General features: G+C 44.7%; 1 long non-coding RNA gene across 2 annotated transcripts in view; it reads right to left on the bottom strand.

Annotated features, from left to right (window-relative positions):
• The window catches only part of LOC125176297 (uncharacterized), a 509,320-nt gene that overhangs the window by 14,153 nt on the left and 476,581 nt on the right, over window positions 1-18,586 (bottom strand). For both annotated transcript variants that reach the window (XR_007156211.1, XR_007156210.1), the window contains one exon: window positions 15,723-15,792. This is a non-coding gene — a long non-coding RNA (uncharacterized LOC125176297). The remainder of the gene's footprint in view (window positions 1-15,722; window positions 15,793-18,586) is intronic.

Raw genomic sequence — 18,586 nt, 5'->3', positions numbered from 1 at the left:
TGTCTTAGTAATAGAAACTGCATTACAAATTATTTATCTGCAGAAATCATGTCCTGAGTGTAAGGCGGGAACAAATGTAGTTTTTCTCTTGACAGTACTAGGTCAAACTATATTAAAAAACCTATTAAGCATAAAGTCTCCTGCTGCAGTTAAATATAAAACACAATTTGTTCCCTCTGTCCAGCGCGGCATTAAAATCTTGTAAAATCAACAGTACTTTGGACCCACTTGCTTGTGACTTTCCCTTTCTTTTTTCCTGGTCACTTCCCAGGTGATTCATCATCAGAAGAGAAGAGAATGAGGGAAACATATGTACTCTCTCGCATTCTCCCTGTGAAGACCAGACTGGCAATAAAAGGTCATAGGAAGAGGTGGAGTCCACCAGAAAACCTTGGCAGCTGACTCCCTGGTGCTGAGAGAATGTGTCCATCACCTCGATTTTCATCCTTTAATATGCAAAGGAAAACACTGCGGGCTGAGGTCGAGAGGGAATACAAAACAGCCTTCTAGAGAAAGGCTTGGCAGTACCACAAGGGAGGGGTTATAAATTGCAATGATTTTCTTGACTTGGATCGTTAGGGAGGCTGGAGAGATGGGGTACTCAGGTTAAGTTTTGTTCTTGGGCACCAGCGCTCATCCGCAGCACCTTCCTCAGGAAGGGAGGGTAAAGGAGAAGTGGGAGGGAGGGTGAAAGTGACTCAAGGGGTTCTGCAAACCATACCCTTCTAGCACCTTCCCTCAGTATCCTTAGCGGCTACTCAAAGCATCAGGTGAGATCTTAGCAGAAGGGGGTACAGGGACATTTGCCAGGTGGTCCTCCCAGCTCAACCGTGCATCTTTCCCTGGGTTCATACTCCTAGAACTTGCCTTGAAATTCTACAGTCTGGTGTCATGCATGGTAATTCCTAACAAGCTTGACATGTTCACTTCCCAAACATGGGATCCAAGGGTTCCAGTCTCAGCCTCCAAGGTCCAGTGTGGGCCACCCATGAGCCACTGTGAGGCTCTGCTTGCTAACCTGTGCTCAGGACTGCTCTACTGTGACAGCCTAGGGCCTTATACATGAATGAGGGGAAGGATTTAAGCTCAATGCATCACTACTGCAGCCTAGGTGAAGAAGTTCAGGGAAGGCCAGAGCATTTCACCCAAAAGGGGGCGTGAGTAAACAAAGAGATGGTTAGTGCACTTTAGGTATGTTAAAAAAAAAAAAAAAAAAAGGATTAAAGTAAGGAAAGAAAGGAGGAAGGGGTGGCAGGGATGGGGGAGAGAGACTGTGTGTTAACCATCTTAAGAATAAAATCTCCTTTTTGATAATGTCTGCCATTCACTCATTATTAGCTTTATTACAAATACTTTCACAGTTAAGTGAGAGCCTACAATGGAGTGTAAGTAACTACTCTGCACCAATTGCCGAAACCCATGTTTCACTATCAACAATAATTAATAATCCAGGCAATGGCACTAGCAATCCCTGTAGCAAAAGTCCTTCTCTTGTTGCCTGGACTTTTCCATACAAGCACAAGAGCACAGGAAAAGAAGCAGAAGAAAGGACAGTGAAGGAATAGCGTCAGGGAGCAGAACAGGACTGGACTGAGGTGTGGAGGCCAAAGCCTGAGCGTCTAGTTGTGCTGTTTCCTCTTGCAAGCTTTGAGATCGCTAGCTACCCACAGGGCCACTGAGGCTATAAGCAAATTCTTTGATATGTATTCGGGCAATTTAGAGGGTTTAAAAAGTGTTTATTAGTCTCCGTAAGAAAATAAGTTCTGGGACATGAACTTTAAAATCTTTGCTAATGTGTGCAGAGAAATAAATCTCACCAAGTGTCACATATGACCTGGGGACAGCAGTGTTTGGGGGGCAGTGGGTCACAGTTGTCACGGGGGGGGGGGGGAGGGGAAGGCAAAAGCGGGCTTGGGAATAAAAGCAAAGCAGATATTTTGATCCAGACAGATTTCTCCTGGGGCTCGACTCGTGGGCGGGTAGTACCTTTCAAGGCTGGATAAAAGATACTCTGGAAAGGCATACACCTTGGAGAAAACACAGCATGGGTGCTGGGGCAAAGCCGGCTGCTTTCACTGGGGTGGAGGGCACCACTCCCAATCTGCAAAGTCACTGAATGTTGAGCAAACGGGAAAGGTAAAGGTTCTTTAGAATCATTAGCCCAGAAGGGAAAGATTGCAGTTTACTGAACCACGAAAGATGGTCTGAAATCACCCTTTCTCACATACTGCTGGTAACCCAACCCAGCAGGTAAGAAGGCAAATCCTCCCTGCATGCAAAATAAAGGCTGAAATATTCCACAGACAGCTGGAAACTTTTTTTCCCCAACTCTGTGTCTGCTCAACTAGAAACAAGCCTGTTGTCAGTGATGATCCTTTCTATAAAAGCTTCTCCAAAAACTTTCCTTTTTGTTTCTTTGACCTATAATCTTTGAGGAGCTGCTTCGCCCCTTACCACTGTTTTGACAACCTAAGCATCAGCTATAAATGCCAGGAGCCTCACAGAGAGTGAATCCTCTTCTGAAGAGATGTCTGATGGGTCTAAACTTCAGCTCTAAACTGCCAGCTTCTGCTCCCCAGCCAAGGAAAATCGATCCTGTTCCTTTTTCAGAAGCAGTGATGTGAATACTAGGCAGTTTGGGTTTAATGGGGTCCCTGGAGTTAGTAGGAGGAGGAGCTGGTTTTTATTTCCCTGGTACTGGGAGTTCACCAGGCATGGCTAATGGGAGGACAGAATGGGGAAGGAGGCCTCCCTCCTGACCGTGCTCTCCTTTCTACTGTGAGTTCCGGAAAAGTTGAGGATTCAGGGCATGTTGATGAAAGGCTGTGACTGTGAAAACCAGTTGGAAGAAATGCCAGCTGAGGTTTGCAGTCTTGCTAGTGACTCCTGGGCTGAAACTGAGATCCTGCTCCTCCACCAGAGAGGATACCCATCCTAATTCCTCTGCCAATAGAGAAAGTCCCAGTCCTCCAGGGACAAAGTCTGAGTCCTTATCTGCACTGGGTTAACAAATCCCCCAGCCTGGCCTGCGTAAGGTCTTGACTTCTCATGGAGGAGCTCCCAGGAGGCAGGGGGTGGTCACAGAGAAGGCTGGAGAGGTTGGCCAAGTTTGGAGAACCTCTCAGGCCAAGTGAAGGAATTGAAACTTTATCCCACAGCACATGGAAAGCCACTCAAGAGCACTGAACTGGGGAGTACCACAGTCAGTCTGGCATTTGAGGTAGAACGTTGTAGCCACTGAGTAAGGCTGGATTTGAGAGGGACAAGGCAGGGGACAGGGCGATCAGGTATGGATCTCTATTAATAGTTCACAGGAAAGCCTCAGGACTCAGGGATGTCTAAACACCCGTTAGGTACTTCCATTTCCATTTCCCACAACCAAAGAAAACCTATCCTCTTACTGTAAAATCAGGCTCCTCCTCACTTTCCTTTCTTGGTGAATACTTGCCCAATCACCCTACTCAGAAACATGGTAACCGGCCAAGGTATCCTTCATTCCCTCCTTCTCCATATTCTGTCACTGCGTCCTATCCATTTTAGCTGCTATCTCAAGTCTTCCTCTCCAGTCTGCTGCTAAAATCATTATTCAAGTTTGGGTCCCCCACCCTGAACTTTGGCAGTAGCCTCCTGAGTTGGGAGGTAGTTGTCCTTGGAAGATCTGCTCTTTGCAAAAGGGCAAAGAAATGAGCAATGTGCACGTGCGGTTGCAGATACAAGGTCCGAAATAAAAAGTCTTATCTGAAAGTCACAGGCTAGGTTAGGTGCCCATTCCCTGCTATCATGGCATTTTCCATGTTTTGTTGACACTCTCTGGTTACATATCTGTCATTCCCTCTAAGTCAGGGGTCAGCAAACCATGGACCAGAGATGGCCTGTCACTTCTTTTTGTAAAGAAACTGTGCATTGTAATTCATATATTATCTACAGCTGTGTTTTGTGAATAGTTATAACAGAAACTACGTGGCCCACAGTGCCTAAAATATTTCCTACCTGGCCCTTTCAAGAAAAAGTTTTGCAACCTCTGTTCTAGATCATAAACTTGTCAAGGGTGAGGAACTGTGTTAATGTAATTGCTATATCCCTGGGATCTAGCACAGCGCTTGGGACATAAACCTGGCTGTTGTGTCTGTTACATGAGGCGGGCAATCCCAGGTGTTGTGACTCAATGGTATTGAGGGTGACAAATGGCAGCCTGATTTCTTACAGGCATATGAGCAGATGTAGAGGGTACCTTTTTCCCTCCCACATGGTGGTCTCTGTTGTAAATTACTCCATTATTATTATTAACAATGCATAATTTCCTTTGCTAGTGGAGTTCTAAACACTCAGACTCATCCTGCCCTTGGGGTGGCCCTTTCTGCAACTGTGCACCCTAACAGTGCACCCCATCCTTTAGCTAATGGCTGTGGGTCCTGGCTGCTGTCAGTCCCAAACACGGAGACCAGGTTACAGATTCCTATGAAGTGCTGGCAGTCCTGCTACATTTTTGTAATTGTACCGCTTTCAGTAAGTTTTGATGGTTGAGTCCAATGATTTGGGGAGAAAGATAATGGATTTCTAGAAGCAAAGCATGAGGCCCCGACTGGTCTGCTGGTCACACCATGTCTTGTCTCTATGTACCAGTGTCGATCACTGCTCCATTCTATGTGTCCAGATCTGTGCCTGATGCGTGATGGGTGCTCCACAAATATTTGCTCATGGAAACTCACTTGAACTGTTTTATATCATCTCTTTTGCCATTCTGCGAGCTGGGTCGTGCTCTCCTCCATTTTACAGATGAGTGAGCTGGACTGGGTAGTCTCTGCCACATAGCTGGTCAGTGTCACCGACAAGATTTAAGTCCAGATCTTTTTGACTTAGAAGCCCGTGCTCTGTCTGTAACATCAAGACACAGAATGATAGAAGCTGCATTTGGGGCCTGTCATCCCTACCTTCCTTCTTATAGGCTCAGAAACATATAGGAAGACAGATTCCCCAGCTCATCACTTCCCACATTAAATTCCCCATGGTGGGATTTCAGACGCTGCGTTATCAAGAGCCAAGGGTAATTCTTTGCATGAAAACAGTCCAAAGGCCCCTGAGAATTGTGTGTGGCCTGTGCAGATTTTGGCATACTCTCTAAAAATTCCATAGACAGCAACCCCTCTCCCATGCCACTGGAGAGGATCTCTTGCCCCCTAAGGCTACACCGTGTCCCATTCCAGCACAATGGAAATCAAGCAATTGAGCCGTACACCGGCTTTTCAAAAGGCTCCAGTATAATGTACCAATTGTGTCTTAGGCAACAATAACAAAGGGAAAAACTCCCAGCCAACTTCCTTCACATGACTGGACAGAGAAAACAAGCAAACACACAACAGACTGAGCTTACCCCAGCTGTCCTCCCCGAGAAGGCAGGTTCTAGAATCACTGCTTGATCCTCTGTGGCATAAATTGGATGAAGATTGGAAACTTCCTGCTACCTAATGCAGCAAGTGAATCTAATTTGTGATTTTTATTCCCTTCACTCTGAGCTCTATTTACGGACCAACTTTGGTGTCACATCCATTTCCAAAATATATCATTAAGTAGCAAAACCCACCTCTGCAGGTGAGATTAAAACTGGTCATGTGGAGGTTTCTACCCGTTTCTACCCGGGTTGAAAAACCAGACTTGGTGCTTTTCCTCTTCTAAAGATAAACTTCACTTTAATGGGCTACAAAAAGCAGCCTGCCAGCAAAAAAACACACAAACATTTATTAAAGCCTCAATAAATAGTAATTCACTGAAGATAAGATTTTTCCTCCTGAAAGTCTAAACGCCTTCTGAAAATTATTTCAGAAATATGTTGCTCAAGGATTAAAATAGAGTGCTTAAGTCTTCTGTTGCTCACGTTCAACTTGGTTTTCCCTTGAGAATATTAAACCAAACGGAGAAAAAAGCTACCGAGCTAACTAATGTGAGATCTGATGCATCAGATCCCTAGGAGAGAAGCAAATGAGGTCTGCAAGAGCCTTCCTCTTCTCTTCCCTCTCTCACTGATTCTTTCTGCTTTCTTCCTTTTCAATTGGCTCCAGGCATGGTTTCTCTGGCTCCCAGGACCTTGCAAGGAATACCAAGCAATAGTTTAGGTGATTCTCACGATGGGGGGAACCTTCATTTGTAAAAGCTGGAGGAGAAGGGCTGATTGGATTGGAAATGCAGGTTGCAAATCTGGGGTGGTCTGGGTGCCTCTGGAGCCTAGTGAGCTCTCCCCAAGCATCACTCCTGCTCGGAGCTCATCAGAGAGCCCTGGACTGGGGAGGGCAGGACAGGCAGGCAGGCAGGCAGGCAGGCAGGCAGAAAGCCCTAATAACCACATCCTTCACGATGCCAGGTCAGATTTCCAGCACAACAGGAAATCCCCAAGGAGCCCGAGACTACTTCCCCATGTTCTTAGACATGGTCATTGGAACCAAAGGACAAGAATGTTAAGAGGAATCTCAGGGACCACCTAGTCCAAGCCCCTTGCTGCACACGTGCTTACAATCTCTTCCACTTCAAGTTTCCAGTTACTTTGCGTGGTTTACCAGCCACGTCCTTAGCTTGCACCTTCCCATCATTGCCAAACAGATTAAAAAGTAGCCTACATCCCCTCTCCCTGTCCTTCATCTTTCTGTAATCCAGCTCTTACGTATCATTTCTGGAAACGGCTCATTGCAAAGTCATCAATAACCCTTCAGTTGCCCAAACCAATGAACGCTTTCCCAGTTAGTGCTTACATTTTCACCCCTCTGATGTCACTTGCAGCTCCTCTGGGCAACTCTCCTCTCCTGGCTTTGGTGACCCCTTCTTTTTTTTTTTTTTAATTTTTTTTTTCAACGTTTATTTATTTTTGGGACAGAGAGAGACAGAGCATGAACGGGGGAAGGGCAGAGAGAGAGGGAGACACAGAATCGGAAACAGGCTCCAGGCTCTGAGCCATCAGCCCAGAGCCCGACGCGGGGCTCGAACTCACGGACCGCAAGATCGTGACCTGGCTGAAGTCAGACGCTTAACCGACTGTGCCACCCAGGCGCCCCGGTGACCCCTTCTTTAGTTCTCTGAGTTTCCTGACATCTCCTACTCAGTATCTTGATGGTTCTTTCACCAGGTTTTTAAATGCAGCTTTGTCCCCAAGCTCTGTCCTTGGCCCTCTTCTCTTTTTACTGGGTGCATTCTATTTGGCTGACCTCATGTGCTCATCACCTCTACGGATGGCTCTCACGGGTGTGTCACTAACTCAGACCTCTCAGCTCTGAAGCAGCTGTCTTCCTGCCATGGCACCTGCACATGGCTGCCTCTTAGGTGCCTCCAACACGACTGGTCCAAAGCAAAAATCAGTAGTCTCTACTGATTCCCCCACTCAGCCTTCCCTCTGTGTCTTTCTATCACTATCAGTGTATCCAAACCAGAATCTTTGGGGGTGACCTGACATCTGCTTCTCCTACACATTCCCACATCTAAAATTAATCACTGAGCTCTTCAAATTCTTCACTGTATGACTCCTCTACCTCTTGCACTGCCACTACGTTCTATGTCTTACCTGCCCGGTCGCATCCTTCTCCCTGACCTCCCTACTTCCATCTCCTGCCTCTCCAACCCATTCTCCATAGACAGGTTGGAGTTATCCTACACACATTGATGAGCTCAGGCAACTTTCCTGTTTAAAAAGCCTGTGATGGTTCCTCATTGTCTATAGGCAAAAATGCAACCTCCTCAACCCGACATAAAAGGCTCTGATTATTCAGCTCCTTCCTGCATCCTGACCTCATTGCCGGCCACTTGTCCCCTCTTACAGTCATTCTAAGTTATGCTTAGTTTCTAGCATTTCTCCTACAGTTCTTGTACCTCTGCCTTTGCATACATTATTTTCTCTGCCTTGAAGGCTCTCGACTCCTTGGTAAATACAAGCTCATCCCTAAGGTTTGCTCAAACACCTCTTCAGTACACTCTTTGCGCGTTTCCTTCTACCAGAGAGTTCACTGCTTTGTTCTCAGTATTTTCATAACATTTTGACTCTGTCGTTCTTAGCACCTCTTTCACAATTTTTTTGTAATTATTTATTTACAAGACTGTTTCCCTAGCTCAAACGAGCTCTCTGAGGGCAAGGACCTGGCCTTCTTTACCTCTTGAATTTCTGACACTTAGTAGCCCTTTGTAAATAGATTTGGAAAATGGCTGAGAAAAAGGAGGTTCAGAGAGGTGAAGTGGATTATTCCAGTCACACAGATAGTTACTGGCAGTTTCTGGACTGGAATCATGACCATCTGACTCTGCATTTGTGTCCTGTATACTGTCCAGTGGCTGGGACCTGAAATCCAATGGTCACAGGGGGGCTGTGGGTGGGTAGAGAGCAGGAGACAAACCCATCCACTGATATCGAAGTGGATACGGTGCAGCAGACAGAAGCTGGGACCTGGGGGAATCTCTGGTTGTCAACATCGGGGGCATGCACAGGAGGAGATGGAAGAGTATTAGCCGTGCAGCATAGAGCCACAGCAGAGAAACCAGGAACAGACAACCTTCAGGAAGCCAAGAGGAGAGGTATTCAAGGAGGTGGCATCAGGTAAACTCATCAGGAGGCACAAGGGCTCTATATCAGTCAGGGTTCTGCAGAGAAACGGGACCAACAGTACATCTATATTTGTGCCTTTATCTCTACCTCTGCATCTAGAAAGACATTTATTATAAGGTATTGGCTCACTCAATTATGGAAGCTGAGAAGTCCCACTATCTGCCGTCTGCAGGCTGGAGTTCCAGGAAAGCAGGTGCTGTAGTTTGAAAGCTTGAGTCAGAGAGCCGAGCGGTACAGATTCCAGGCTGAGTCTAACGACCCAAGAAGGAGGAGTGCACAGGGCAGAAGATTGTGGTCCAGACCAAGGAGTCAGGCAGAGAGCGAATTCAACCTTCCTCTGCCTTTTTGTTCTTTTCAGGCCCTCAATGGATTGGATGATGCCCACCCACAGAGGGGAGGGCCATCTGCTTCGCTCAGTTCACCAATTCAAATGCTAATCTCTTCCAGAAACACCCTCACAGACACACCCAGAAATAACGTTTAACCAGATATCTGAGCATCCCGTGGCCCATAAACTTATCTATCACAAGCTGCTGGGATTTGAGAGGTCAATCCCTGAGGATCCTAACAGCCAGATGAAGTCAGGGTCCTGATCTTAGAACCCAGAAGCACAGGCTGGGTATCAAAAGAAGGACTTGGGCACAGGTAACAGAATGGGAAGCCAGTTTCCAGAATCAAGTTACAAAACAGAGAACACAGGGAGGGAAGTAGAGAAGGGTGGAATCTGTAGCATCCTTGCTTCTCAACTAGGTCACACTCTAAAAAGCAGGAATCTTCACAACACACAATACATTAAACATGCTCCTGTATTGTATTTCCACATTTTCCCTCCCCAAGGTCCTTTTCCTTCATTTCCAGATGCATTTTTCAGTGTTCATTAAAGACCAACTGGTACTGACTTTGGATTATGGGCCAGTGCCACCAATTTTTTGAGAGAAAAGAGTGCTCATAGTGCAAGATCTGTTTAGAACTTGGAAGGTCAGCAGCTCCTCCCAGGAGCTTCTCTCAAGGGCGGTCGGAAGCCTGTGTCTGGGCTGGGCTTCAGGTTTTCGTATCTGCTCACTTCTGACCTAGCCTCAAAAAAGGTATTAAAATGCACTTCAACTCTTTATTTTTCCTGGCCCAATTAACCAAAGTGTTTAATAAGTAACAGGGATGTTTCCAGTAATTTAGCACTTCATTAGTAATTTGTTCCATTATAATATGTATCACCAAAATCAACTCAATTCAGACAACCATTTGCTGCCTTCACTGAAGATAATGACTTCTAATTCCCATTACTGGAGCATCTTATAAACCTTTTAAGTGGTTCACTACTCTTCATTAAGGTGTATCTCAGAAAGATTTTGGACCTTGCAAAAAAGTAAATAAAACCCATGAAAATTGAACCGCAGATAGGCAAATAAAATTGAATAAACACACCTCAGGGATACCATACCATGACTGTGCAGGGACGGGCTTTTGTGTTTTTGCATAAAACAAAGTCTATTTCTTGTTAAGTCAGGGAATTTGAATTTTGCCCTTTCAGATACCTGAGGCAGCTAGAAATTTCATTCCTATTTCATGGAGATGAGGGCTTATACAATCAGAGAATGTTATGAGAAGGCATCTAAATATTCTGTAACACAGTTGAAAAGGATTTTAAAAGTCAACAGACTGTGGGACAGAAATTGGTTCCCATGAAAGCTTGTCCTGTCACTGTGAATGGATGTTGAGTGCAACAGAGCTCTCACCCTTGGGTCCTGGCTTAACATGGACTTTGCCTGTTTGCATTGTGTCCTGTGTCTGCCTCAGAGCACTGAGCACTGAGTACTGGGTTGTGTCTCCCCACAGCACCCAGAATAGCACTGAGCACTGAGTACTGGGTTGTTGTCTGCCCTACAGCACCCAGGACAGTACTAAGCACTGAGTACTGGGTAGGATGGTACCCAGTTGCTTGCCTCCAGCTTGCTGTAACTAACATGAATTAAGAACCCGCACCATGTGCTACCCACTGTACAGAGACATTGAGTGTCACCTCATTTATTCAGCAATTGGAGCTTACACTTTTAATTTTCTTTTAATGCTTATTTATTTTTGAGAGAGAGAGAGCGAGCAAGCACGCAAGTGGGGGAGAGGCAGAGAGAAAGGGAGACGGAGTCCGAAGCAGGCTCCAGGCTCCCAGCTGTCAGCACAGAGCCCGACACGGGGCTTGAACTCATGAACAGTGAGATCATGACCTGAACTGAAGTCAGTTGCTTAACTGACTGAGCCACCCAGGCGCCCGTGGAGCTTACACTTATAACTACCAAAACTTTTGCTCTCTTATATTAGCTGATTTTGACAGAAATTATTCTGTAATACAAGGTGTTATTTGTCTTCCAAGCCAAGAGTATTACTTAGAGCCCTACACCTAAGGATCTCAATGGGAAGCAGGATTCAAGGTTTGAAGTGACAGCAGGAAGTATGAGAGAGGACAGGATGAAAGGCAAACAGGGAGAGGAGGCAAGATTGGAAGTGGCCTGCAGCCATTTGCTCATTTATTCACTCCACAGATACTTGCTGAGTGCCTACTATGTGCCAAGCCCTGTGTTTTTTGAAGATTTAATGAAGATTTAAAGATTTTAATGATGGGCCACTGAAGATTTAATGATGGGCCAGGAAAACGTGCTCACTGTCTTCGTGAAGCCTCCAGTCCAGTGGGAAAGTCTGAGCAGGGAATGTACCAGAGTGGAATAAATACTGTGACAGAGGAAAGAGTGGCAAGAGAAAGCAGTGAGGACATATAAAATGAGACAGCTCCCAAAGGGCAACCTGGAGGGAGTCATGTGACTGGGTGCCGAGTAAAGCCTGGCAGAACCTCCTAGTGTGTCAGTGAGAACTGATGAAGTTTGAGTGTAAAACACTGCAGGACTGACATTCTGTTCCCAGAAGAAAGGTGTAGGTGCAGAGACAGGCAAATGTGAAGATCAGAAGGCAACAGAGACACGGCTTTACTTTTCCTATGGGAGCAGCTATGGCATCTAATGGGATCAAGGTGCTATAGAAGTTGAGGCACTCCCCTCTGACCGTGTGCTACACTGGGATTTAAGGAAGGTGTAGTAGGTGTTTTCATGGAGTCTGTTATCTGACTCTAGCATTTTTAAGCAGTGTCTCAGCTATCTATTTGTGCCTAACAAACCACCCTAAAACTTAGCCGCTTAAGCCAGTTAAGCATTTATTCTGGCTCATGAGTGTACTTATCAATTGGGTGGTTCTTCTGTTCTCAGCTGGGTTCACTAAAGTGCTAGAAGTCATCTGGAGGTCAGGTTGACAACTCTGATGACCTTGGCTGGTCTCTCTCTCATGTGTGGGGGGTTGATCTGGGATGGCCATGGCTGGGACAAATGGACCTTCCTTCACATGGCCTTGCATCCTCCAGCAGGCTAGCCTGGATGTGTTTACATGTTATTTCAAAGTTCCAAAAGGGCAAGTTAAAGTGTAAAGACCCCTTATGTCCAGGCTCAGAGCTGACATACTATCACTGTGGCCACATTCTTTGGGCCAAAACGAGATTTGAGCAGAGGCAAATAGACTCCACTTCTTCATGGGAGGAAGTACAGAGTCATGTTGCAAAGGCATAAACTCAGGAAAGGGCATGATTGGGCTCATTTTTACAATCCATCCCACAAACAGCACCTTGTGGAAAATGCAGTGTGTCCCTAGTACAACTCATCATGACTCATGTCTCTGATGTCCTCTAGGCCTCGTCATGAATGGGCATGTCCATTCTTGTGAAAGGAACCCAGGTGTGTCAGACCCCTCAGGCTTTCCTCAGCCTCCGTTGTACCGGGTGTTGTCTTTCCACTTAAAAAGAGTGGAAGTGAGCCAAAATAAGAGCCGTGACCTATTAAGGCTGTTGGTCAGCTTTACTGACCATAATCATCATATTGATCACTGATATAGCTACATCTGCCTTAGTCAAGAGACAGATTCATTGGAACAAGATGGTTGGCAGATTGCCACATCAAGTCAGAGGGCCATGTGTGCTAATGTTCTTTTAATAAACATTTAATACAGTGCTGGGTGCTTAGATGAGCTTGGGGTCACTGTTAATAAAAGCCTGGGCTCAAAGATCTCATATATTTGGCAAAAATGTGCCACCAGCCATTGGAATACTTCATGAGTTCCATTCTCATCTCAAGAAATGAAAACAAGTTTTTCGTTGGTGAAGACAAGAGTCTTCTCTGTATCTTCTGATAGGATCTTTTGTATTTTCAAACTCTGTTCACATTTTCTTTTCTTTACACTAGGAAAAAGATTGCCTTTTCTTCCTCAGTTTCTGTTATAGAAATCCAAGAAAGGCTAATACTGCTGCAACAAACATGGCAATGCAGATATCTCTTTGAGATATTGATTTCTATTCTCTTGGATATAAACTCAGAAGTGAGATTACTATATCATATGGTAGTTCTATTTTTAATTTTTTCAAGAACCACCATACTGTTTTTCAAGTCAGGTGCACCATTTTACATTCTTACCAACAGTCCACAAAAGCTGCAATTTCTCTACGTCCTCACCAATGCTTGTTATCTGTTTTGTATAATAATCATCCTCATGGATGTGAGATGATATCTTATTGTGGTTTTGATTTGCATTTTGCTGATGATTAGTGATGTTGAGCATCTTTTCATATATTTCTGTTGGTCATTTGTAGGTCTTCACTGGAAAAATGTCAATTCAAGATCACTTTTTTTTAGGTTTTTTTTTTTAACTTATTTATTTTTGAAAGACAGAGAAAGAGCATGAGTGGGGGAGGAGCAGAAAGAAAAGGAGACAGAGAACCCAAAGCAGGCTCCAGACTCTGAGCTGTGAGCTGTCAGCACAGAGCCCGACGGGGGGCTCAAACCACAAACCACGTGATCATGATCGTGAGATCATGACCTGAGCCGAAGTTGGATGCTCAACCGACTGAGCCACCCAGGCACCCCCAAGATCTATTCTTAAATGGGGTTATTTGGTGTTCTGTTCTGAATGGTAGGAGTTCTTTATATTTTTTTGGATATTAACCTTTTATCAATTATTCACAATAGCCAAGACATAAAAACAACCAAAAGGTCCACTGAAGGATCAATGGAGAAAGAAAATCTGGTCTGTACATACACAGAATATCATCAGTCTTTAAAAAGAAAGAAATCCTGTCCCACACAACAACAAGGATGGCCCAGGAGGATGTTATGCTAAGTGAAATAACCTGCTCATGTTTGTAAGGACAAACACTGCATGTTTTCCACTTATATGAGGTCTCTAAACCAGTCACACTCATAGAAGCAGGGATTAGAATGGTGGCTGCCAGGGGGTGTGGGGTGGCAAACGGGGAGTTGTTCACGGGTATAAAGTTCCAGTTATGTACCAGAATGAGTTCTAGAGGTCTGTTTCCTAACACAGTGCCTGTAGTTAACAATAATGTATGGTGCACTTACAACAATTCTTAAGAGGACAGATCTCATGTTAAATGCTCCTACCACAAGACAAACAAAAACAAAAACCTAAAAGGGCAGGAGGAAGCTTTTGGAGGTGATGGATGTATTTATTACCGTGATTGTGGTCATGGTTTCAGAGGTGTATGCATATGTCCAAGTGCATCAAATTGTATGCATTAAATATGCACACGTTTTTGTTTATCAATTATACTTCAAAAAAGTTGTTTAAAAAAGAAAGAAAAGAAATCCAGAAAGGGATCTAATGGGACCAGTTTGGCCTTGGGTGCCTAGTGTGGTCCAGCCAACTGCCTCCAGGAGGTGGGTACTATTGTACCAACTGGACATTACTAATGGCAACCTGTATATGGAGGAAGGGTCTTACACAGTTCTTAGTAAGATACAAGGGGATGAGCAAGAGAGGGGGATGGCAATAAGGTGTAGGATGGATCAAATATTTTTCTATTTGAGATTATCTATTTACTCAGATTAGCTTGCAGGTACCATGTGACTACATAGACAAGTTATCAAATAAAATACAAAACAGTAACAAAAAGCCATATATAGTACTCTGTGTGTGTGTCTCTGATTAGAAGTATTGAGTTATCCTAAGATTCTACAAGGAGGTAAAGACGACTTACTGATTATATTTTGAACTGTTCTTTCCTGAATGATGCCTGATAATGGCTTTGTAACTTGTTGGTTTATATCTTTTTAATGAACTATGTTAAAATGGTTATTTGAGATCTCATTTGCTGAAATGTGGACTGATGGGGGTTTATTTCATGAGTGGAGCTGACCTACTGGTAGACATCTTGACACCAAATTGCAGCAGAGGCCCTTCCAGTGTGCCACATGACCATCCCCCAGGTGTCCCTACACCAAGCCCCACACCCTCAGCAACAAGCATCCCCAGTGTGAGCTCTCAGCCCTCACACAGCCCAGCTGTTCGTTGTATGGGTAGACTCCAAGGAAAAAAGTAAAAACATTATGGTTGAGCTTGATAGAGGAAAACAAGCTAATAATCATCCTGATGGATAACTAATATTGCCCATTCCATGGGTAGTGGTCCAAAGGAAGTGTATGTAATAAATGAGAGGAGCAAAGGAACATCTGCTTAGGGCTTTCAGTGCTCTGACTCCAAAAGACTCTCGCTGCTGGATGAAATACCTCCAGTGAATACTCCAAAATGTTCTAGAAAACACACAAGGATGTCTCAGGTGCCACACTGAGAAGTTAATACTTTCAGAGCTTCCATTTTCTGGAGGCCACTAGATTCCCTAAAGTGTCTTGTTCCCATCTTCTCCTCCCATCTCCTGATGCTACCACTCCCTCCTGGGATGTCACTGGCTCCAGGACACAGCTCATCTATTTGGCATTAGTATTCCTTACTGAGAGATGGCAAGTAAAGGTTGATGGGTTTGGCAGCAGCAGAATTGTTCTGAGCAGAGCCAGTGTGCACCCTCTTGGTAACCTCAACCAAGGGAGGTTAAGAAGCAAACAAACAAGACAGCTAGCATGAGTTCTTCTCCCCCTCCCTCTCCCCCCTCCTCCACCTTTATAAAGCTTTCCTGAGTAGGGATTGGGTTTCCCAACATGAGATTGGCCAGTGGGAACTCAGTCCCCTTAACATGAATGAACAAACAATTTCAAGTCACATATGTTTTGAGCATCAGCAAAGGACAGGCTTTTCCTCGTATAAGACTTACCCTGGGTTGAGATCTTTTTTGGTTGGCCCAGAACTGCTTCCGCTGTCTCTTCATGTGCCCGTTACCTGTCCTAGAAAGAGTATAAATGTTGATATAAGCTTGTAGTTCAGGCTTTTCTTATGGCACTATTTCACCTTTCCCTGGTACCAGGAAGGCCCTCTACCCACCACACTCCTCCTCCCCCCAATGCAATTAGCATCAATGGGCTGCTTGCTGGCACAGTTAAATAGGAAACAGAGGAGGAACTGCACTGATTTCTGCTGTTGTGTTTGTGTATTTTCCCCAGTTTGGATACAGAACACAAGAGGACCCATTCTAACTACTGTTGTTAAATCCTGATTGCTGCTGACACATTATTAAGAACAACAAAGTGGAAGCCCTTTTGTTCTTTGCTCTCTCCAAGAGAACAGCCCACTGGACCCTCCCTCACTGAAGTCAGATGCTCTCCTTCCTGCCATTTCATACATACTTTGACCCAAAAACCATGCATTTGAGCCAAACGAAACACTCTGGGGAATGTTCCATTGTAGAGGTACTGGTTTGGTTCATCTCATGTCAGTAAGCATTTGTTTAGGATCTATTCTTTTTTTTTTTAACGTTTTTATTTATTTTTGAGAGAGAGCAAGTGAGCGAGTGAGGGAGCAAGCACGAGCAGGGGAGGGGCAGAGAGAGAGAAGGAGATACAGAATCTGAAGCAGGCTCCAGGCTCTGACCTGTCAGCACAGAGCCCCAGGTGGTACTTGAATCCACAAAAACATGAGATCATGACCTGAGCTGAAGTTGGACGCTTAACAGACTGAACCACCCCGGCGTCCCCAGGATCTATTCTTTTCTCTGCCTTTGGGGACGCACAAAAAACCAAGTCACTGCCCCTATCCTCAAGGAGCTCACAGTTTATGGTGGATAAAGAGTTGCCAATTAAGTATACTAAGATGACTTTGGAACAATCTACAAGAAGGAACCTGGATGCTATTATGCAAGAAAGGAAGACACTGACTCTTACTGGGGTGAGACGGGAAGCCTTTCTAAGGAAAGTGATGACAGAGCCAAATCTTAAAGGAAGAATAAGAATTTTTCAAGCATTTATTCATTCACTCAACAAATATTAAATTTTCCATGTGTTAGGGAGGTACATTCCAGCAAGTATGTGAGTGAGACCTGAGAGTGAGTCATTGTTGGAGGATGGAGAAACATCAGGAAGAGCAAAGACCATGGAGAGGGACCTGGATAGGTAACAGAAGGTGCAGTCAAGAAACTGTGGAAGGGGGCACCTGGGTGGCTCAGTTAAGCTTCCAACTCAAGTCATGATCTCATGGTTCATGGGATTGAGCCCCACACAGCACAGAGCCTGCTTGGGATTCTCTCTATCCCTCTCTTTCTTCCCCTCCCCCCACTCTCTCTTTAAAAATAAATAAACATTTAAAATTTTAAAATAAAGAAACCGTGGAAGGACAGGTGCACAGAGGAGGGTACGAGGACAGGAGGTAGGACACTGGGACTCAATTCCAAAGAGCCTGAGCTTTACTCTTCAGAGGAGAAAAACTATTGAAGGAACCTAACACTGACATAATCAGATTTGTGTTTTAGCAAGACAGCACTGTCGTGTGTAAAGGAACAGTGCGGGTGGAGACAAGACTCAAAGAACGGAAAGCAATGAGGATGCTATTGCTGTAATTAACAGAGAAGAGCAAAGGCTTGGGTCTGAATAAAGGCAGTGATATTAGAATTGGAAAAAAGGGCATAAATGTGAGAGTTCAGAAATAATAGGGCCTGGTGCCTACACAAGTGTAGTGGGTCATCAGAGAATACTGGAGCAGGAGAGGATTTGCTGGAGGAAGACTATGCGTTGTGTTTTCAACAACTTAAGCTTGAAACTTCCAATAAGTATGTCTTTTGGGCAGTCAGAAATGTGGGTCTTGACTTTGGGAGAAAGGCTGGGTTGGAGGTACTATCTGAGGATCGCCTCCATAGGTGGTAACCAAAGAAAGCCAAGGAGGTAGATAGAAGGACAGCATGGAAAGGGAGGAAGCACAAAGACAACAGTATCTGGGGAATAAAGCCTAGCGGAGAGAAGACAGCAAGATGACCTAGACGAAAAACAGAGACAGAAAACCTCCAGAGACAGAAGAGATCACTCTTTTAGAAGCCAGGGGTGGAGAAGGTTTCAGGAAGGTGGGAATGCAGAAAGAAGTGCTTTTAAAGCTAAAAAATAAAATAAAGGGAGAGAGGGAGGGAGGGAGCAAAAGAGGGAGGGAGGGAGGAAGGGAGAAGGAAAGGCAGGGAGGAGGAAAGGCTGGGAGGCAGGCAAGCTTCAGAGGAGCTAAGCAGGATGAAGGCTGCAAAGAAGCCTTGGACTTCACAATCAGGACATCACTTCCTGAACTTAGAGCAGTTCAGTAGTTTTAGAAGACATATAAATTCCTTCCTACTTCAAGTTCATGAAGATTTTCCTTACAAGAAGCAAAAACACAAACAAAAAAAACCCCTTTGACTTTTTTCTTTAAAAACAAAACAAAAAGGTACACATGAACCAGCTCAGGTTGAGTCAAGCTTTAGCAAGTTAGCGTAGTTCTGCTTCCAGTTCACAGTTCAGTGCGGTTAATATCTGCCCCCAATGCCTTGCCATCTTCTGCATTCTCATATGCCAATGGCTGGTTCTTGGTAATCCTTTCTCTAGAAGGCCCTACTCTTTTCCTGGTTGGTGAGCTTGGGACTTCAGAGGCTGATCTTATCACTTCAGAAATCTTATCACTTAACCTTCTGTCCATAGGTCTGATTACAGAATTTTTCAGCTCACAAGAAACTTGCTTCCAAGAAAAATGCCATGTTTCTTTGTGTTTCCTGTTTTGTTCTCTTCCGTGTCC

The sequence above is a fragment of the Prionailurus viverrinus genome, chromosome D1 (assembly GCF_022837055.1).
Source record: "Prionailurus viverrinus isolate Anna chromosome D1, UM_Priviv_1.0, whole genome shotgun sequence".
Lineage (NCBI taxonomy): Eukaryota > Metazoa > Chordata > Mammalia > Carnivora > Felidae > Prionailurus > Prionailurus viverrinus.
This window is presented reverse-complemented; position numbering and strand designations above follow the sequence as displayed.